At 39.1% G+C, this 22852-nt stretch overlaps 1 protein-coding gene and 1 pseudogene across 1 annotated transcript in view; one reads left to right on the top strand and one right to left on the bottom strand.

Annotated features, from left to right (window-relative positions):
• The first annotated feature begins 7986 nt into the window (after positions 1-7986).
• The window catches only part of SLC6A16 (solute carrier family 6 member 16), a 59181-nt gene continuing 44315 nt past the window's right edge, over positions 7987-22852 (top strand). The window contains exon 1 of the mRNA XM_060398156.1: positions 7987-8906. The gene's annotated coding sequence lies outside the window, so the exon portion shown is untranslated. The remainder of the gene's footprint in view (positions 8907-22852) is intronic.
• LOC105608430 (GTP-binding nuclear protein Ran-like) lies at positions 13270-13920 on the bottom strand (annotated as a pseudogene).

Raw genomic sequence — 22852 nt, 5'->3', positions numbered from 1 at the left:
GGAAGAACTCAGAGAAAGAGGAAGTGCTGGGGCTGGAGCCCCACCCCCCGCCTCTCTACATGCAGGGTGACTTTCTTCTGGGTCTTCATCCCCATCTCCCCTTGCCTGCCCCACTGGGACGCACACCCCAGTACCTGAGGGGCCTTGAAATTGATGGGCACCAAGGACACGCCAGGCAGTTCCTCCCAGATCTCCATGGCTCAGGCTGGGGGACCCATAGGGCATCCTGATGTACTTGCAGCCCACCTACTCTGGGCACCAGGACCCCAGGCTGGCCCTGGACAGCAGCCGACCTCACAGACACTCTGACCTCACTGCCTGCAAAGCTCTGCCATCTCTGCATTCATCTCTGCCCTCCCCCCCACCCCCCACCACTTCCTGGCTTTTGCAGTCTCTGGGTCTCTGTTCTTTTCTCTGTGGATCTGTTTCACTCTCTATACCTCTAGATCTCTGTCCCCTTCCCCACCAGGTCTGCATCCTCTTCCTCTCTGGTTTCTGGCCCCTTATCTGCGTGCCTGTCCTCCTTCCTCTGTTTACCTACCCCACCCCCACCTTCCTATCATTTCCCGCTCTCAGAATCTGTGTCCAGTTCTTAGCCACAAAGTAGACCAAGGTGCTCCCATGTGCTGGGGCAGGGGCTGGGCACCTGGGGGAAGTGAAAGTGCTGCAGGCCCCAAGTGGGAAGATCCCCAGTGCAAAGGGGTGATTTGGCAGTACCAAAACACCCAGAGCGGAAGCTGAGCCTAGGGCAGTACTTCCTGCTTCGGCAACGAGGCCCCGAGAAGGGGAGGCCCCACAGGAGTCAAGACTGAGCCCAGGACCTTCGCCGTTAGATCCAGGTTTGCAATACCTGATCATCTTTAGGCCTGAGCTCCACAGCCAGCAGCCTCTGCAATCTCCCCTGACATCCTGCAGGCTTCTCACTTGTCAAGTCCCAAATCCCCATCGATGTTTATTTAACATTATGGATGTTCCTACCATTTCAACATCTACCCAGGAAAACCAGACCTCCTTAGAGAGCCAGTTCCCTCTCTCTCTTCTGAGCAATCTCATTCACTTTTTTTTTTTTTTTAAGGCTCTGAATGTAATTTATTTTCTTATTAATGTCATCAAAAATCAATTCATATTAGTAACATTCTGATTTTTAACTCTAGGCTTTCTTTTTTTTAACCCCAATTTTATTGAGGAATAACTGACAAGTATGATTATGTATATTTAAAGTATACAGGAAAATTTTATATATGTGTATTAGGAAATGGCAACCCACTCCAGTACTCTTGCCTGGAGAATCCCATGGAGGGAGGAGCCTGGTGGGCTGCAGTCCATGGAGTTGCAAAGAGTCGGACACGACTGAGCGACTTCACTTTCTTTCACTTTTCATATATATACATATATATAGTGGAATGATTACCATGCTCAGGATAATTAACATGTTCTTCATCTCACATAGTAAACAGTGTTTGTGTGTATGTGTGTGTAGAACACTTAAATGTACTCTCAGCAACTTTCCAGCACACAATAGTGTATTATTAACTATGTTACCATACTGTACATTTAGATCCTCAGATCAGAACTTACTCCTCTTATAACTGAACATTTATACCCTTAGACCTATGTCTCCCCATTTTCCTTACTTCCCAACCCATCCTACCATTCTATAATCTGTTTCTATGAAATTGGACTTAAAAATTTTTTTTAAAGATTCTACATACAAATGATACCAGTATTTAACTTTCTATCTGTGGCTAATTTCATCTAGCATAATGTCCCCCTCAGGTTCATCCACATTGTCCCAAGTGGCAGGACTGTCTTCTTTTTTATGGCTGAATAATATTTCATTGTAATACATACATTAGAAATATATATATCACATTTTCTTGATCCATTCATCTGTTGAAGGACATTTAGATTGCTTCCATATCTTGGCTATTGTGAATAATGCTGCAATGAACATGAGTGAAAAGATATCCCTTCAAGAAACTGATTTCATTTCCTTTAAATATGTACCCAGAGTGGGATTGCTGGAGCATATGGTGCTTCTATTTTTAACTTTTTGAGGAATCTCCATATTGTTTGTCATAGTGGCTTCACCAATTCATCTTCACACAAAAGTGCACAGTGATTCCTTTTTATCTGTATCCTTGCCAACACTTGATATCTCTCTTTGAAAACAGCTATCCTAACTCTTACGAGGTGGTATTGCATGGTTTTGATAGTTTTGATTTACATTTCCCTCATGAATAGCGGGGCTTCCGAGGTGGCACTAGTGGTAAAGAATCTGCCTGCCAATGTAAGACATAACAGATGCGGGTTCAATCTCTGGGTGAGGAAGATCCCCTGGAGAAGGAAATGGCACCCCCCTCCAGTATTTTTGCCTGGGAAAACCCATGGACAGAGGAGTCTGGTGGACTACAGTCCATGGGGTTGCAAAGAGTTGGACACGACTGAGCAACTGAGCAAACACACACGCACACACGCACATGATTAGTGGTTGAGCACCTTTTCATGCCTCTGTTGGCCACTTGTATGTTTTCTTCAGAAAAAAATTGTCTATTCAGATCCTTCCCCCATTTTTTCAAATTGAGTTATTGGCTTTTTTTGCTGTTGAGTTATATGAATTATTTATGTAATTTGAATGTTGTTAGCCCTTTATCAGGTATATGGTTTGCAAATATTTGATCCCAATATATCAATATTGAATATTTGAATATTTCAATATATCATATCAATTTTTGAATATTTCAATATATCATTTCCTTTTTTAAAAAAATTGTATTTATTTATTTTTGGCTGGGCTGGGTCTTTGTTACCACACCACCTTTTCTCTAGTTGCGGTATGCAGACTTCTCATTGCAGTGGATTTTCTTGTTGCAGAGCTCGGGCCGTAGGGCACTTGGGCTTCAGTAGTTGCAGCTCCCGGGCTCTAGCGCCCAAGCTCAATAGTTGTGGTGCATAGACTTAGTTACTCTGCACGTGGGACCTTCCCAGGGATGGAACCCGTGTCTCCTGCATTGGCAGGTGGATTCTTTTCCACCGAGCCACCAGGGAAGCCCTTGATTGTTTCCTCTGGTTTGCAAAAGATCTTTGGTTTGATGTACTCTCACTTGTTTATTTTAGCTTTTGTTTCCTGTGCTTTTGGTGTCTTATCCAATAAACTACCACCAAGACCAATTTGGTGAAACTCAAGGAACTGTTTTCCTATGCTTTCTTCTAGTTTTATAGTTTCAGGTTTTACATTTAAGTCTAATCCTTTTCGACTTTTGTGAGTAGTGTATGACAGTGGTTCCGTTTCATTCTTTTGCATCTGGATACGCAGTTTTCCCATTTATTGAAGAGACTGTTCTTTTCCTATCATGTGTTCTTGGCACCCTTATAAAAATTAGTTGACTGTATATGCATGAGTAAATTTATGGGCTCTCTATTATGTTTCACTGGTTTATGTGCTAGTTTTTATGCCAGTACCATATTGCTTTGATCACTATAACTTTGCTCCAGGCAAGAACACTGGAGTGGGTTGCCATTTCCTTCTCCAGTGCAGGAAAGTGAAAAGTGAAAGTCAAGTCACTCAGTCGTGTCCGACTTTAGCAACCCTATGGACTGCAGCCCACCAGGCTCCTCTGCCCGTGGGATTTTCCAGGCAAGAGTACTGGAGTGGGGTGCCATTGCCTTCTCCGTTGTATATATTACAAAGTTTGAAATCAGGAAGTACGATATCTCCCATTGTGTTCTTTCTTGAGATTGCTTTGGCTATTCAGGGTCTTTTGTAGTTCCATACAAATTTTAAGATAGTTTTTTTCCTATTTCTGTGAAAAATGCAATGAGAATTTTGATACGGATTACACTGAATCTGTAGATTATTTGGGGCACTATGGGGATTTTCACAATATTGATTCTTTCAGTCCAAGAACATGGGATATCTTTGCATTTTTTTGTGTCTTATTCAGTTTCTTTCCTCAGTGTCTTATAGATTTCAATTTAAAGGTCTCTCAGTGTTTTATTGTTTCTGACACAATTACAAATGGAATTGCTTTCATAATTTTTTTAAAGATAGTTTGTTGTTAGCGTATAGAAATGCAGTTGACTTTTGTGTGTTGATTTTTATCCTGTAACTTTATTGAATTCAGTTGTTAGTTTTAACAGGGTTTTTTTTTTTTTTGTGGGGTTTTAGGGTTTTCTACAATAGATCATGTCTGCAAACAGATAATTTTCTTCTTTTTTGATTTGGATAAGTTTTATTTTTCTTGCCTAATTGTTGCGGCTAAGACTTCCAGTACTATGTTGAATAGAAATGGTAAGAGCAGGCATTTTTGTATTGTTCCTGATCTTAGAGAAAAGGTTTTTAAGCTTTCGCCATTGAGTATATGTTAGCTGAGGGTTTGTCATATAGGGTCTTCATTATGTTGAAGTACATTCCATCTATACCTAATTTATTGGAAATTTTTATCATGAAAGGATGTTGAGTTTTCTCAAGAGCTTTTTCTAATGAAATGATCATATGCTTTTTTATCCTTCATTCTGTTAGTGTGGTATCACATGGTTGACTCTATCCTGTGAATCATCAAAATTTCCCTCCCTGCCAACACTTTCCTATTAGCACACAATCATGCTATTATTTCTTCCATCTAAAAACTCATTCATTGACCACACATCCTTCTATACCTCTGTCCCATTTCTTCCTCTTCTTGATAACAAAATCCATTAAAAATATGGCTATGCTCACTGCTACTTCTTCTCTTCCAAGTCTCTCAATATGACTTTCATTCTGACTTGTACACCAAAACCACTTTGGTCAAAGTCACCAATGATATCCATGTGGTCAATTCTTGGTCCCCATCTTACTTGACTTCTCTATATCACTGGTTGTGGTCCCCACACAGGTAGCATCAGCCTCAGCTGGGCATTTGTTAATATTCTCAGTCCTCATCCCAGACCTATTGTTTGTGGGTTGAACGTGGTCCCCCAAATATATGTCTTTGTCCAAACCACTGGAACCTGTGAATGTGACCCTACTCATTTTTTTAACCCTATTTGGAAAAGTGGTCTTTGAAGATGTAGTTAAGGATTTCAAAATGAGATTATCCTGGCTAATCTGAGTGGGCCCTAAATCTAATGACGAATGTTCTTAAAAGAGACACTCAAAGCAAAGGCACTCCTAGAGGAGACGAAGACAGAGGCAGAGATTGGAGTTATTCAGATATAAGCCAAGGAATGCCTGGAAACTATCCTTAGCCTACACACATCCTATTGTCTGCCTAGAAGCCATAGGGATCCTCCTGTTAAAACATGAGTCACTTCTTGACTCAGAACCCTCTAATAGTTTCTTATCTCACTCAGGAAAAAAACCCCAACTTCCTATCATGACCTCCAAGGGCCTCCATAAAATACTCTGACCCTTATCACTTCTCTTATCTCACCTAATACCCACCTTCCCCTCAATCACTGGGATCCAGTTATATTGGCTTACTTGCTGTTTCAAGAAACTGTCAAGTATACCTCTGCCTCCAGACCTTTGTCATTGCTGTCCCCTCTGCCTGGAATGCTCTTCCTCGTGTTGTTCCTGGTTGCTTTCCTCATCTCCTTCAAGTCTCTGCCAAACGTCACTTCCTCAGAGAGGTCTTACTTGACTACTGTCTACAGTTCTCTGTCTTGTCGCCTCATAACACTCCGTTTTGCTTTCTTAACAGCACTCCCGTGCTCAGAAATTCTTATTTGTTTGTTTCCTGCTTTTGCAACTAAAATGTAAAATCTTTTTCACAACAGCATCCTGAGGGTCTAGGGCAGTGTAGGGCACATCATTTATTAAATATTTACTGAGACTTCCCTGGTGGCTCAGTGGTCAAGAATCCACTTGCTAATGCAGGGGACAAGGGTTAGCGCCCTGATCTGGGAAGATCCCATACCCCATGGAGCAACTAAGCCTGTGTGCCACAACCACTGAGCCTGTGCGCTAGAGCCTGTGCTCCATAACAAGAGAAGCCATTGCAAAGAGAAGGCCCTGAACCATAACTACAGGGTAGCCCCCACTCTCTGCAGCTAGAGAAAAGCCCAAGCAGTGACAGAGACCCAGCACAACCAAAAATAAATAAAAATATCCAATTTAAAGCCATTACTGACTGACATTTTTCCTAGTGTCTAGAATTCACAATTTTTCCTGCTCCAGGGCCTTTGCATAGCCTCAGGGACTCAGATGTTCATATTCCATTTTACACTTAGTAAATCATCCTTTATGTCTCAGTTCCAGTGTTACTTCCTCAGAGAACTCCTCTTGTAACAGAGAAGAACAACCCTAAGTGCATATTGGATCTGTTCCTTTAGCTCTAACCTTTGTGCTGTATTCCCTGTGCTTAGTCATGCTGGCTCTGCACCTTTGTAAAAGAATGTTGCCTATAGCCTGAAAAACACATGATAGTCCATTCTCAAGGCTCTGACCTTTAGAAGTATAACACTCTTCCGTTCATATGAAGATAAAGAGCTGCAGAACAGAAAATAACTTGTCTTGTTGGACGCTTATAGGAACACTGTGACCAGACCTACATGGACAGCTTCAAGAACAGATTCCTACACCAAGAAGTTTGCAACAACCAGCTACACCCCACCTCCTCTCTTAATATAAAAGAAGCCTGAATTTTAACTTGGGTAAGATGGTTCTTATGGACGCTAGTCCACCATCTTCTTGGTATGTTGGCTTTCCAAATAAAGTTTCTATTTCTGCCCCAACAATTTGTCTCTGGATTTTTTGGCCTGTTGTGTGATGAGTAGTATGAGCTTGGGCTCAGTCATGCTTTCTCCAAATTAGGTCTCTGAGTTGAAGGATTGGATAATTTCCCCCAGATTGTGATGTGTTTTTATAGCACCTAGCATTTTTCTTTATATCTTTTTGTTCAGTCATAATGATCTAAGCCTGTGGTTCTCAGAATGTGGCCTAGGGACTGAGACACTTTCACGGGTTCATGAAGTGAAAATTATTTTCATAATACTATTAAGATGTTATTTGCCTTTTCACTCTCACTTTCTCTTGAGTATACAGTGATGTGTTTTAGAAGCTACAGCATGTGAACTATTTTGACAAGTCACACCCCCCCCACACACACCCCAAGGACATATGATAATGCAACTGCCGTCTATTAAGCCAGGTGTTAAAAGAGATTTGCAAAAATGTAAAATACTCTTCTCACTAAATTATTTTTGGTGTGGAAATTAGTTATCAAAAATGTTATTTATGTTAACGCAATGGATTTTTGTGTTATGATGCCAATACACATTCCAGAAATTTCTCATTTTAATATTGATAAATATAGCTCACATAAACACAATCTATATAAATATAACCCACAAAAATAATTGAGGTCCTTCATTTTTAAGAATATCAAGGCAGTCCTAAGACCAGCAATTTTGAGTAAATCTTGGGTTTTCGATTCTTCTCTGTAAGCCTAGCAAATTACTGAACTCTGAAGGCAAGGTCCCCATCTGTCTTATTGGACATATATTTAAGGTTTGGCTAGTAGTATGGAAGCCTTAAGTATTACTGTCAAAAGGTTAGAAGGCAAGAAGAAATGAATGGGAAGAACGATTCCACCTCACCCTTAGGGCTTCCACATTACTCGGGGAAGTGGAAGTGAAGCCAGTGCTTCAGCCTAGGGACTCCCCTTAGAGCCTGGACTGAACTGTGCAGGGAGGTAGAAAGGGAAGGGATTGGGCACCGGGTCTAAATGGGAACATAAAGGAGGGATGGACGCACGCATGCGTGGAAGTAGGCGCATGTGTGTACATGCGCTTACATGTGCAGGGAGGCGCTTACATGGGCAGGGAGCCGCTTACATGTGCAGGGAGGCGCTTACATGGGCAGGGAGCCGCTTACATGGGCAGGGAGCCGCTTACATGTGCAGGGAGGGAGATAGCTGTTGAAGAGCGGCGCCACGGAGTCGCTCGCGCCTGTCCGTGGGACGCGCATGCGCGCAGAAGAATGCGGCACAGGCACCAAGAGGTAGAGCGAGGAGCGGCGCGAGATGAGGCCTGTGGGGCCTGAGGCCCCGGTCGCTAAGCTTCTCAGTTGAGCCTTGTACACCCTCATTTTCGCCTGCCTGACCAGACTGAAGAGCCCAGGCCTCGAGGGTGAGGTGAAATTGGCGCCTATGGGATCCCTGAAACGCTCATAAATCTCGGGTGTGTGAGGTTGGACGTCATGCCCTGAGGTCATCGGACTCCGCCAAGGGATAACAGGCCACCGGCCGGAGCCTCCCAGACTGCGCGGGCTCTGTGGAGCTGAGGGGTCAAACGGCCTGAGAGAACCCTCCTTTTTTCTCCCATAGAACCTGGGAAACTGGTGTCAGCCCCTTGGCTCACCAGATTCGACTTTGAGGCCGCCCCAAGGCGCGACCTTCGTGGGCCGCAGGCCAGCGGTCCCCGCCCAACCAGGGAAGCCGATGGGTTCAGGCTCCCAGGCTGCAGAGACCGGGTCCAGCCTCTTCACCGGCCTGTTGGGGACGAAGTTATTGCTTTTTTCTTGAGGAAGCTGGACACCAGCTCCCTCCTTTCGTTTTGGGGTTTATAGTCACAGGGGAAGAGGTAAAGGGGCATTTCCAGGAGCTCGGAGAGCTTCCTGGAAGCAATGGTTGAGGAGAGTCTTTGCCGGGAAGGATGAGGTAGGGTGTCAGGCGTTGGGCCACCATCAGGGCCTCTCGGCTGCAAGGACACAAAGGGGCTTTCACGGGGTCGCAGGTGGCCCGTTTGCAGAATCTGTTCGCCGAAAATTAGTTCTCTCAGTAAGAGTCAAATTTACCAATTTACCAGAAAACTTGTAGATTCTGCTAAATTGACCAGTTTACACTTTTTGAATGTTTCCAAGAAAGGTGGATTTATTTTTCATGAACACAGTTTTCCTTTTTTTAGTGGAACTCAGTGTCGGGGTAAGTGTTAACATGAATTAGGGGAATCAGAAGTACTTCCTGTTATTTGAGTTATGGTTCATTTCAGCTGCTGGCAAACCATCTGGTAATAGTGAAGATTTGCGTTTCTTAAGTAAGCTGCTGGCTATCTGAGAAATGTCTCCAGCTTCCTCAACTTGGTTAATTTTTGGACAAATCTAATTAAGATTTCTGGTCGATGCATGAAGCAGGGCACTCAAAGCCGGTGCACTGGGACAACCCAGAGGGATGGGATGGGGAGGGAGGTGGGAGTGGGGTGGGGGGAGGCAGGGGACACATTTGTACAGCCACATGTACAGCCGTGGCTAATTCATGGCACTGTATGGCAAAACCCACCACAATAACTGTAAAGGAATTAGCCTCCAATTAAAATAAATTAAAAAAAAGTAAGAAGTATTAAGACACATACTGTTATGAATGATTTAACATTTGATAACAATATGCTACATGGGTTTTTCACTACCTTTGAAGAATAAAAGTCACTAAAAGAAAAACCCAAATGAAAGAATTCCCTATGGATACACTTTAGGATTTATCTTACTTGATTTGCATTGATAATTGGAGGTTCTTTGTTACTTTTTCCTTTTCGTGACAGCATTTCCTTCTGGTGTTTCTCCTTGTTCTCTGGCCATTTCTTCTTTTCTATTTTATTTCTAACATTCTAAATCATGAAATCTGCAGCCATCAAAGGGCTTAGAATGTATAAACAGTTTTAAATGAATAATTATAAAACTTGTATCGGTGTAACTGCCCCCCAGATCAAGAAATAGAATGTTACCGTGACTCTGGAAGATCTGTCATTATCCCTTCTTACCTTTTAGAGATAACTTCAAGTCTGACTTTTGTGCTGATCATCTCCTTGATTTTCTTTATACTTTTGCCATGGTTTTGCTTCTGTTTTCAACTTAGAACTATGGATTCTCTGTCTAGAATATTTTATATTGTGCTTCTTCTGCTCAACATTGTGAAATTTATTTATACTGTTGCATGTAGCTATAGTTCCTTTATTTTCTTCACATATGGATAGTATTCTTTTGATTGAAAAGTCTATGATTTATGCACTTTACTGTTGATGGGCACTTGTGTTTTTTCAGCTTTGTGACAGTTATGAATAATGTTTCTGAAAACATTCTTGTGAGAAGTAGAAGAACGTAGTTGGTTAAGAGCTGTTTCTGAAACCAAACTGTAATGCTGACTACCACTCATGGGTGGTGTACCATTGAAGAAGCTGTGTAACTTCTTTGTGTTTCAGCTTTTTCTCTTTTGTCAAATGGGAGTAATAATAGTACCTACCTTACACGGTTATGGTGAAGAGTAATGTAATTTAAAAATATAGAGCATTTAGAACAGTGCCCAACACAAAGCAAGCACAATATGTTATCATTAATTATTACTGTATTCTTTGGCTCAAGTGAAAGAATTTCTCTGGAGAATATATTGGGAGTTGTTGGGCCATAGTGTATGTGTGTATTCAATTTTACTACTGGTACTAGGTTGTTCTCCGAAGTAGTTATAACCATTTACACTGACATTAATTAAGGATGAGACTTTCTGGTTGTTCTACATCTCACCAATACCTGGTATTATTAAACTTTCCATTTTTTCCCCAATCTGGTTGGTGTGCAGTGGTGTTTCATTGTTATTTTAATTACCTTTCATTGACTGTTAATGACATAGAATTTATAATATTTATTGGAATCGTTTAATGAATTATTTGATACATATTTAGATATTATAAAATATTTTTGAAGTGCTTCTCAAGCCCCTTGCCCATTTTCCTATTGGGTTGTCTGTCCTTTTCTTCTTAATTTGTAGATGTTCTTTATATCTTTTGAATATTAGTCATTTGTTGTTATGTAGGTTGCGGATATATTCTCCCACTCTGCGGTTTTTCTTTCTTTTCTCCTTCTGGAGCCTTTTGATGAAAAGCTGTTTTAAATTTTAATGTAGTGGAATGTATCAAATGGAAGTTTAAAAAATAATTTCATTGTTTGTTTCATTTTTGGCTGCGCTGGGCCTGCCTTGTGGTACGAAGGCTGCTCGCTGCGGTGGCTTCTCTTGTGGAGCATGGACTCTAGGTGGGCAGGCTTCAGTAGCTGCAGCATGCCGGCTTCAGTAGTTGTGGTTCCCAGGCTCTAGAGCACAAGCTCGATAGTTGTGGGGCACGGGCTTAGTTGCTGCACAGCCTGTGGGTTCTTCCTTAACCAAGGATTGAACTCCCGTCCTCTACATTGGCAGGTGGAGTCTTATCCACTGTGCCACCAGGGACGTCCCCAAATTGAAATTTTATGGTCATTGTATCTTTTATGAGAAACACCAAGGTGTTGTGCTTTAAAGGGCACCGTTTGCATCATCAGTAATATTGTTCCCTGGAGTAGTATAACAGTGAGCCTCCATTCTTTTCTAGAATTTCATAGTATTGCTTTTCACATTTATTTCTTTTTTCCATGTGAGATTGATTTTTGCACGTCCTTTGAGGTGCTTGCTAAGTTGCTTCAGTTATATCCAACTCTGCGACCCCATGGACTGTCATTTGAGGTAGGGGCCAATTTTTCTTTTTTTTTCTGTCTGGACGCCCAGTTGGTCCAGCATGATTTATTGAGAAGTTCACCCCCTACTCACAGATCTGCTAAGGCATATCTCTCATGTATCAGACTCCGTATAAAGATGGGTCTAATTTCAGGCTCTCTATTCTTTTCCACTAGTCTGTTTGTCCTTGTATCCTTGTATCCACACTGTCTTACTACAAATTTATAATAAAATTTAACACTTGTTAGAGCATGATTTCTCACTTTGTTTTTATTCAGAAGTATTTCAGCTATTTTTTGGCTGAAACTCAAAATTTTCACATGAATTTTGGTATCAAGGTTGATGTGGTCTTATAAGTTGGGGAGTGTTCCTCTTTCTGTTTTCTAGACAAGCATATCTTTCTTAAACATCAGTAAAATTTGCCATTACGGACAACCTGGTATTAGAAAGGTTTGCATATATGTGTGTGTAAGTGTGTACATGAACACGTGTGTTTAAAAGATTTTCCAGTTATTTAATGGCTACGGGACTTTGGGGGTTCTGTATTTCTCCTGAGATAGTTCTTTGGTTAATTTTTAAAAGGTATTTGAGTATCTCATCTATTTTTAAAATTTATTGGTACAATAATGTTAATATTTATTATTATTATTTGATATCTGCAGCATCTATAATAATGTCCCCTTCTTTTATTTCTGGTACTGGTTACTTGTGCTTTCTTTGCTTTTTTAATAATTTTTACTTATTTATTTTTCTTTTTTGGCTCCGCTGGGTCTGTTGCTGTACAGGCTGTTCCCTAGTTGCAGCGCAAGGGCTTCTCATTGTGGCGGCTCCTGTGGCAGAGCACAGGCTCTAGGGGGTGTGGGTTCAGTAGTTGCGGTGCGTGGGCTTATTTGCCTGGAGACATGTGGAATCTTCTAGGATCAGGCACCAAACTTGTGTTCTTTTCGTTAGCAGGTGGATTCTTAACACCTGGACCATCAGGGAAGTCCTAATTGTACGTCTTTTAAAATTTGACATATAGTTGATATATTACATAAGTTGCAAATGTACAACATAGTGATTCACAAGTTCTAAAGGTTATGCTCTTTATATAGTTATTAAAAAATATTGTCTATATTCCATGTGTTGTACAATATATCCTTGTAGTTTATTTATTATGTACATAGTAGTTTGTACCTCTTATACCCCTATTACTGTTTTATATCTTTTAATTAAGCAGTAGTTCTTTATATTCCCTAAACACAAGTCTTTTGTCATCTATGTATCTCAGGATCATTTTCTCCTAGTCTCTGACTTTGCCTATTAATTTTCTTAAGTTTCTTGATGAGCAGAGTTTTTTTAACTTTGTGAAATCTAAATGATTAATTCTAAATATTATTGCACTTTATATTCTACATTTGAAACTTTTGCCTACCCTTAAGTCATGAAGGTACTCTCTCATGTTTTCTTTTCTTTTTTTTCCTGATATTTGAAACACAACTTTATTCTGATTCTAAAGGAAAAGGAATGGGAATGACAATAACAAACAAGGTTCCACTTCTCATTATTGTCATGTGACTGCAGCAGTCTTATATTTGAAACTCAAGGAGGAAACAACTGCATTCCAAAACACCTAAATATGCAGGTCCAAAAAATGAAGGTTTTTTTTTTTAACTGCCGCATTCACCCCAAAACCCATCCATCTCCTTTAGCATCCAAAGATTAAGCACACGTTCTGCTTAGCTATTTAATAAAGTGGCAAACAACCTGCACCGCTGACATCACAGGACAGTTGCCTATATAACTAGACTTCTGACGCTGGGCCCCGGCCTCACTTTCTCACAGGTCATCATCTTCATCTGGGAGAGCAGTTGTCTGAGCAACCTCTAAATCACGCTTGTACTGTGTTGCCAAGGCTGGGTCCATGACCACCTCTGGCGGGGCAAGAGCAGGCATGGCGACAAACTCCAAGTTAGGGTCTCCAGTCAGTTTTCTGGTAAGCCAGAGGAAGGGATTTTCCAAGTTGTAGTTACTTTTGGCAGAAATGTCATAGTACTGAAGATTCTTCTTTTGGTGGAAGACAATTGGCTTTGCCTTAACCTTTCTGTCCTTAATATCCACTTTGTTGCCACACAACACAATCAGGATGTTCTCACACACTCCTACCAGATCTCTATGCCAGTTAGGCATATTCTTGTAAGTAAACTCTTGATGTTACATCAAACCTTATAATGGCACACTAAGCTTGTATATCATAGCCATCTCTCAGTCCACCAAATTTCTCCTGACTGGTTGTATCCCATACTTTGAACTTATCGGTCCTCTGTTGGTATGGAACACAAGAGAGGATAGACCTCAACACCCAAGGTAGCTACATACTTCTCAAATTCACCAGTCAGATGACGTTTCCTGAAGGTAGTTTTCCAGTACCACCATCACCAACCAATACAAGTTTGAACTGAACTTGGGGTTCTCCTTGGGCAGCCATCATGATGTTACTTCCAGAAGTGACTCTGCGCCTGTCGGAGGCTCTTAGGTTTTCTTTCAAATGCTTTTTAGTATTAGATTTTACGTTTAGATTGATGATTCATATAAAATTAGTCTTTGTGTATAGCATGAAATAGGATTTGAGTTTCATTCTTTTTTTTTTCCTATTTGGATAATTCAGTTATTCCAGAAAGGACTTTTCTTTTCCAGTTGGATGTCTTTGTACTCTGTTTCAAAAATCAAAGTCCATATGCTTATGGGTTTGTTTCCGAATTACATTGCTACTTTTTTTGCCACGTGGTGGGATGTGCAGGATCTTAGTCCTCCAATCAAGGGTCAAAGCAGCACACCTGCATTGGGAGCACGGAATCTTAAGCTTTGGACTGCCAGGGAAGTTCGCTACATTGCTACTTTTATATGTTAAATCAACCATGCATTTCTGGGACAAACTCCATGTTATCATTAATTATGACCCCTTTTGTATACTTCAGGATTTGCTTTGTAATTTTTGTTGAGGATTTTTGTCTTCATCTATGTTCATGAAGATACTGGTCTTAAATGGTCTCTTTTACTAATATCTTTATCAAGTTTAGTCATTAGGGTGATGGTAGCCTTATAAAATGGACTGGGAAGTGTTTCCTTTTCTTCTGTTTTCGAAAGTACTTAAACTTGGTGTTATTTTTTTCTTCCAATATTCTATGAAATTCACTAATTGAAACCATCTGGGCCTGAAATTTTCTCGGTGGGAGGGATTTTGATAAGGAATGCAATTTATTTAATAGTCATAGGACTGTACAGATTTCCCATGTCATTGATATCAATTTTGTTAAGTTGTATTTTTAAGGAGTTCCCCCATTTCATCTAAGTTGTTAAGTTTGTTGGCATGAAATATTTTCTTATTGTCCTTTTAATATCTATAGGATATGTAGTAATAATCCTCTTTCATCCCCAATATTGGTGATGTACATATCTCTTTTTGTCCAATCAGTCTGTTGTGGGGTTTACCCATTTTGTTGATCATTTCAAAGAACCAGTTTTGGCTTTCTTACTTTGCCCAGCTGTCTGTTTTCTGCTCCACCCTCTATTCATTTATTTCTGGCTGCACTGGGTCTTCAGGGTGGCGCTTGGGTTCTCTGTTGCTGCACTCGGCCTTTGTCCAGTGGTGGTGAGTAGGGGCTACTCTCTAGTCGCGGTGCCCAGGCTTCTTACTGTGGTGGCTTCTCTTATGGTGGAGAATGGGCTCTATGGCACGTGGGCCCAGCAGCTGTGGGACATGGGCTTAGTTGCCCCGTGGGCATGTGGGATTTGAGCTCCTGGACCAGGGATTGAGCCAGTGTCCACTGCCTTGGCAGGTGGATTCTTAACCACCGGACCACCAGAGCAATCCCTCAGACAATGATTTTAAACCTCTTTTCTGTTCTAATGTCAGCGTGTAAAGTTATAAAATTCTCTCAAAGCATTGCTTTTGCTATATTCCACAAATTTTGGCATTTTATAATTTTATTATCCTTCAGTTTCAAATTTTTTACAATATTTTTTGTGATTTATTCTTTGACCTCTGGATTGTTTAGTAATATATTCTTTTAAAAAATATTTTATTTATTTGGCTGTGCCAAGTCTCAGTTGTGGCACACGGGATTTTTTATTTTTGTTGTGGCATTCGGGATCTTAAGTTGCAGAATGTAGAATCTGCTTCCCTGACTGGGGATTGAATCCTGGACCCCCTGCATTGGGAGCACAAAGTCTTAGCCACTGGACCATCAAGGAAAGTTCCAGTTTTCTTCAATTTCCAAGTATTTGAAGTTTTCTTAAATATGTTGGTATTGATTTTAAATTTACTAACATGTAGTCAGAGAATATACTCTGTGATTTTAATCCTCAAGAATTTATTGATATGTGTTTTATGGTCGATGCGTGTTCTGCAGTTCTGAGGTTCTATAAATATCAATTAGGCCAAAGCTGCTGATAGCGTTTTTGGATCTTCATCTTTACTGATATTTTCGTCGTCTTTTTTCCTGCCAGTTACTGAAAGAGTGCTAACTTCTATTAATATTATGATTTTGGAATTTATTTTTTCTTTAATTTTTGTAAACCTTTGCTTCATGTATTTTGAGACGTTTATGTTTGAACACATTTGTAAATATTACCTTCATGATGAATTGACCTTTTGTTATGAATAAATGTCCTTCTTTATATCTGATAATATTCTTTATCTCAAACATAATTTTGTCATACTAATAGGGCCACTGGGCTTCCCTGGTGGTTCAGTGGTAAAGAATCCGCCTGCCATTGTAGGTTCAATCCCTGGGTCGGGAAGATCCCCTGAAAAAGGAAATGGTAACCTACTCTAGTCTCCTTACCTGGGAGATTCCATGGACAGAGGAGACTGGCATGCTATAGTCTATGGGGTCACAAAGAGTCGAACATGACTGAGTGACTGAGCACACGCACACACACAATAGTATGTTTGAGAATGGTGTGTGAAAAATAAAGACTTACCTACTCGAAAAAAGTTTTGCATGATATAACTTTTTCTAGTAGTTGAATTTCATCTGTCTGTATCTTTGAACTTAACAGCATATCTCTTCACAAGCATATAATTGGGTCTGGCTTTTTTATTCATCCTGACGAATTTTGCCTTTTAATTGGAATGCTTAAATTAAAAACCTTTAATGTAAATGATATGGTTGGATTTTAGTCTTCCATTTTATTATTTTTCTTTTTGTCCATTTTAGGCTTCTGTTTTTTCTATCTTCTTTTAGATAGTTTGAATAGTTTTTTAGTATTCATTTAAATTTATCTTTTGCTTTGGTAACTGTAACTCTTTGTAACATTTATTTAGCAGTTGTCTAGGGATTACAAGTCATATTCTTAATTTTTTATAGTCTATTTAGAGAGAATATTTTATCAATTCACAGATGATGTAGATATCTTGCAATTGTATATGTCCAGTGTATGCCCCACTGCTTTCAAAGTGTTTTTCACATTTTTTCTACTTTCAATCTACTATGCAGTATAAAGCCTACAACTTATAAACTTTTTGTTTGTTTTCTAATTAATTTTTATTGGAGTATAGTTGATTTATAATGTTGTGTTAGTTTCTGCTGTACAGCAAAGTGAATCAATTCAGTTCAGTTCAGTCGCTCAGTTGTGTCCGACTCTTTGCGACCCCATGAACCGAAGCACGCCAGGCCTCCCTGTCCATCACCAAGTCCCAGAGACCACCCAAACCCATGTCCATCGAGTCGATGATACCATCCAACTATCTCATCCTCTGTCATCTCCTTCTCCTCCTGCCCTCAATCTTTCCCAGCATCAGGGTCTTTTCAAATGAGTCAGCTCTGTGCATCAAGTGGCCAAAGTATTGGAATTTCAGCTTCAACATCAGTCCCTTCAATGAACACCCAGGACTGATCTCCTTTAGGATGGACTGGTTGGATCTCCTTGCAGTCCAAGGGACTCTCAATTAGTTATACATACATATATATGTGTATATATATATGTATATATATATATCTCCACTCTTTTTAGATTCTTTTCTCATATACATCATTACAGAGTATTAAGTAAAGTTCCTTGTGCTTATTAACTATGTATTTTATATATAGTAGTATGTATACGTCAGTCCTAATCTCCCAATTTATCTGTCCCTCCCTTCCCCCATTGGTAACCATAAGTTTATTTTCTATATCTATGACATTATTTCTGTTTTGTAAATAAGTTCATTTGTACCATTTTTTAGATTCCAAATATAAGAGATATCTTATGATATTTGTCTTTGTCTGTCTGAGTTACTTCACTCAGTATGACGATCTCTAGGTCCATCCATGTTGCTGCAAATGGCATTATTTTGTTCTTTTTTATGATTGGTACAATTATAATTTTTGTTTTTTAAAATTATAATTTTGTTTTAAAAATTCACAAGTAAGTTTTGTTTTAAAAATTCATATGTATTTTAAAGAAGTAAGGGGAAAATATAGTTTTACTGTTTCCCACCTACAGTCTCCAACATTATTTGTTCTTGAAGATCTGAATTTCCCTCTGATATTGTTACCTTCATTCTCAGAACTAATTTCATCATCTTTTGTTTTGTGGGTCTGCTGTGATGAATTCTCTGAGTCTTTCTTTATTTGAATATGTTTTTGTTTGGTCTCCTTTTTAAAGAACAAACTTTAAAAAATTTTTAAAATCTGTTTTAAAAATTAATTAATTATTTATTTTGGGCTGTGCTGGGTCTTTGTTGCTGCATGTGGTCTTTCTCTCTCGTTGTGGTGGTTTCTCCTGTTGCGGAGTATTCTACGATGCACAGGCTTCAGTAGTTGTGGCCCACAGGCTTAGCTGCCCTGCAGCATGTGGGATTTTCCTGGACCAGGGATTGACCCTGTGACCCCTTCATTGCCAGGTCCATTCTTGACCACTGGACCATCAGGGAAGTCTGCAGCTTCTTCTTTGTTTTTTTTTAAGGATATTTTTATTGATTATAGAATTCTGATGGGCAGTCTTTTTTCCCCTTTTTTTGTGCTTTGAAGATATTGTTCCATTCCCTTTGGCCTCCATAACTTCTGATGACAAGTACATAGAATTTAGTACTGTTCCCTTGTATGTAATGTGTTCTTTTTCTGTGGCTGCCTTCAAGATTTTTCTCTTTATCTTTGATTTCCAGCAGATTTACGGTGCTCATATTTGACATTTTTCTCTTTGTGTTTATCCTATGTGGCACTCTTTAAGCTTCTTTAAATAAAAATCTATCTCACCAAATTTGGGGAGTTTTCCGCCATTATTTCTTCAAATATGTTTTTCTGACCTATTTTCATTCTTTTCTCTCCTTTAAGGCCACTACTTATCCATTGTTAGATCTTTTGATTGGCCACCCAGGTCCCTAAGATTATGACTTTCGTGTTTTCCTCCCTCTTTTTCTTTCAGAAATTAGATGATTTATATGAGTGCATCTTGAAGTTTACTGTTTTTTCTGTTATATCATTAGACCATCCAGTGAAATTTAATGCAGTTCTGCTTGACAATTTTATTTTATTTTTTAAAAATTTTACTGAAGTAAAGTTGATTTGCTATGTTTTTTAAGTTTCAGATGTTCAGCAAAGTGATCCTGTTATACATGTATACATTTTTCATATACTTTGCCATTAGGTTTTATCATAGGATATTGTATATAGTCCCCTGTGCCATACAACAGGACATGGTTCTTTATTCATCTTGTATATGGTTTTCATATACAGTTTGCATCTACTCATTGCAAACTCTCAGTCCTATCCTCCCCCGCCCCATCTCCTCCTTGGCAGCCATATGTCTGTCCTCTGTGTCTCTGAATCTGTTTCTGTTTCATAGATAAGTTCATTTGTGTCTTACTTTATTGATAGATTTCACATATAAATGGTATCATATGTTATTTGTCTTTCTTTTTCTGATTTACGCTTATCTGGGCTTCCCTGGTCACTCAGCTGGTAATCTCTGGGCTCAGCTGGTAAAGAATCCACCTGCAATGCGAGAGGACTGGTTTGATTCCTGGGTTGGGAAAAATCCCCTGGAGAAGGGATAGACTACCCACTCTAGTATTCTTGGGCTTCCCTGGTGGCTCAGTGTGGAAGACCTGGGTTTGATCCCTGGGTTGGGAAGATCCCCTGGTGGAGGGCATGACAACACACTCTAATATTCTTGCCTGGAGAATCCCCATGGACCAAGGAGCCTGGTGGGCTGCAGTCCATGGTGTCACAGAGTCAGACATGACTGAACGACTAAGCACACATGATAATCTCTAGGTCCACCCATTAAATGACATTATTTCATTCTTTTTAATGGCTGAGTAGTATTTCATTGTGTATTTATACCATATTTTCTTTATGCTGTTATCTGTAGATGGACATTTAGATTGCTTCCATGTCTTGGCTATCGTAAGTAGTGCTGCTATGAACTTTAGAGTGCATGTATCTCTTTGAGTTATAGTTTTATCTGGTCTGGATATATACCCAGGAGCAAGATTGTTGGATCATATGGCTACTTTATTTTTAGTTTCTTGAGAAGCCTCCATACTGTTTTTCATAGTGACTTGCACCAATTTACATTCCCACGAATAATGTAGGAGGGGTAGAGACCCTTTTTTCTACACCCTCTCCAGCATTTGTTATTTGTAGATTTTTAAAATGATAGCCATTCTGACTGGTGTGAGGTGGTACCTCATTATAGTTTTGGTTTGCATTTCTCTAATAATTAATGACGTTGAGCATCTTTTCATGGGCCTGTTGTTGCATTAATTGCTTTTTGAATGTTGTATTCATTCAGCCTTATCTACATGGGATACATGGGATAAGTCCTACTTGGTCAAGATGTATAATTCTTTTTATACATTGTTGGGTTGTATTTGCTAATATTTTGTTGAGGATTTTTGCAACTATGTTTATGAGAGATATTAATTAATAGTTTTCTTTTTCTGTAATATCTTTGTTTTGGTGTCTAGATAATGCTGGTCTCATAGAATTATTCCCTCTGCTTCTATCCTTCAAGAGATTGTAGAAAATCAGTATAGTGTCTTCCCTAAGTTGTTGGTAGAATTCATTAGTGAACCCATCTGGTTCTTGTGCTTTCTGTTTTGGAAGGTTATTATTTGTTCAACTTCTTTAATAGAGACAGACCTATTTAGATTGTTTCTTCTTGTATGAGTTTTGGAAGGCTGTGTCTTTCAAGGAATCAGTCTATTTCATCTAGTTCTAGTTTAATTTGATTGTGGACTGAAGGCAGACATTGTATGACTTCAAATAACAAATCTGAAATTTGTTAAGGTGTTTTATGGCTCAGAATGTAGTCTGTTGTGGCGAATGAACTTGAGGAAAATGTGTATTCTGCTGTTACTGGATGAAGTAATCTGTAAATGCCAGTTATATCGTTTTGATTGGTGGTATTGTTGAGTTTAACTATATCTTTACTTATTTTCTGCCTGCTGATTTTCAGTCTTTGTTCTCTTTGCTTTTCAGATTTGGAGGCTTCTATTCGAGATATTCTCAGGCTCAAAGATTATTTTCTCAGCCATGTTTGGTCTACAAATAAAACCTATCAAAAATATTTTTCATTTCTGTTACAGTATTTTTTAAAATCTCTGTCAGTCCTTTTTGGTTCTTTCATCGGATTTCCATCTTTCTGCTCACATTGCCCATCTGTTCTTGCATGCTGTCTACTTAATCTATTAGAGCCCTTAACATATTAACCATAATTATTTCAAATCCCTGGTCTGATGATTTCAACATCTCAACCATGTCTGGTTCTAATCCTTGTTCTCTCTTCAAATTGGTTTTTTTACTTTTTGGTGTGCCTTTTAATTTTTCCCTTGATAGCGTGAACTTGATGTAATGGTAAACTGCTGTAAATCAGCCTTTAGTAATGTGGTGAGCTGTAGGACAAGGGGAAATGTTCAGTAATCCTGTGACTAGATCTCAGTCTTTTAGTGCCTGTGTTTCTGGACTGTGAACTGTACAAATGTTTCTCAGGTTTTTGTTTTTCCCCTTCCCTTTTAGGTGGGACAGGGTGTCTAGAGTGGGCTGGAGTTGGGTATTTCCTTACCCTAGGTCAATTTGACTCTGATATTAACAGATGAGGCTCTGGTTGACTAGTTTCTCTTGAGGGCAAGCATTATTAAGAACAGAGTGTTCTAGATTGGTTCAAAATGGTTCTTTTTCTTCATTTTTAAATTATGAAAATATGATAACACTAACATGGTTCTTTTTCCCCCTTCCCTTGCTGGAAACCCAAGGGGATTTTTTCCTCTGATATTGTTATTCAGTGAATTTTTGTATTTGCCTGTCTGTCTCTCCAGTCTTAAGGGCAGTGATTTTCCCTCTGTCCTCACTTCCCTTAGGGATCCAACAAGAGTTGCTGGTTTTTCAGTCTTTTTAGATTTTTACTTATTAAGATGGAGTGGCAGGCCCTCCTTACAAGCTCCTTACATGAGAATCAGACACTAGAAGTCCAAACCCAGATGTTTTTCAAGTTCCAGCATTAATTTCTTATTTTGACATACTTTCAGGCTTACAATTGTCATTTTGGACTTAAAATTCTTTTGTCTTTTCTTGTCTTCTTGACTTCAACATTTTTAATGAATAGAGGTCAGTTATTTATAGAATGTCCGTCAGTTTGGGTTGGTGATATTTCTTCATAATTAGATTCTGATCGTACATTTTTGGCAAGAATACCACTGAAATGATGTTGTGTTCTTCTCAGTGCCTCATATCAGGAAGCAAATGGTATCAATTGACTTTCATTATGTGGTTAAGATAGTGTTTAACACTGTAAAGATACTATTTTTCTATTTGATGGGGAGGAGAGTATCTTGTGGGGAGACATATTAATACTAAGCACTTATTTTTGTCCCTGTCAAACTTTCTTGCATGACCAATGATGAACAATTCTTGCTCAAGTCAATTATTACTCATGGCAAATGATAATTTTCTAATTTCATCATTCCTATGCATTTATTAGTTTGTATTTTACTGTAAGGAAGAGATTTTCCTTTTCCTTATTTATATCACTGTGGATTCATAGATTCTTATTTTATTCTGTGGGTTTTTATCTGTTATTATTTATCTTGATGCTCCAGTTGTCCAAGATTTGGCTGATGGGAGCTCTTTCAATTTGACTTCTGTGTCCAGTATCATCATTTTATTTTTAGTTTTTATTTATTTACATATTTTTTCTTGATTATTAAAGTAACACTTTTAGACAATTTACTAGACTGATTTAAAATCAGAGGGAAGGCTAGAAAAATACCTATAATCCCCGTCTTCTATATATTAATGTATTTTCTTTTGGCCTTTTCTTTCTTTGCATTTTTTTTAAATTCTTTTTTTTTCATTGCATTTTAAAATGTAATAGAAATAGAACTAAAGATGGAAATTTACATCTGAGTTTTGTTTTTTTTTAACCTATCATTG

The sequence above is a fragment of the Ovis aries genome, chromosome 14 (genome assembly GCF_016772045.2).
Source record: "Ovis aries strain OAR_USU_Benz2616 breed Rambouillet chromosome 14, ARS-UI_Ramb_v3.0, whole genome shotgun sequence".
In the NCBI taxonomy this organism is placed as follows: Eukaryota; Metazoa; Chordata; class Mammalia; order Artiodactyla; family Bovidae; genus Ovis; species Ovis aries.
Note: the sequence above shows the minus strand (reverse complement) of the source record. Positions and strands in the feature narration are given on the sequence as shown.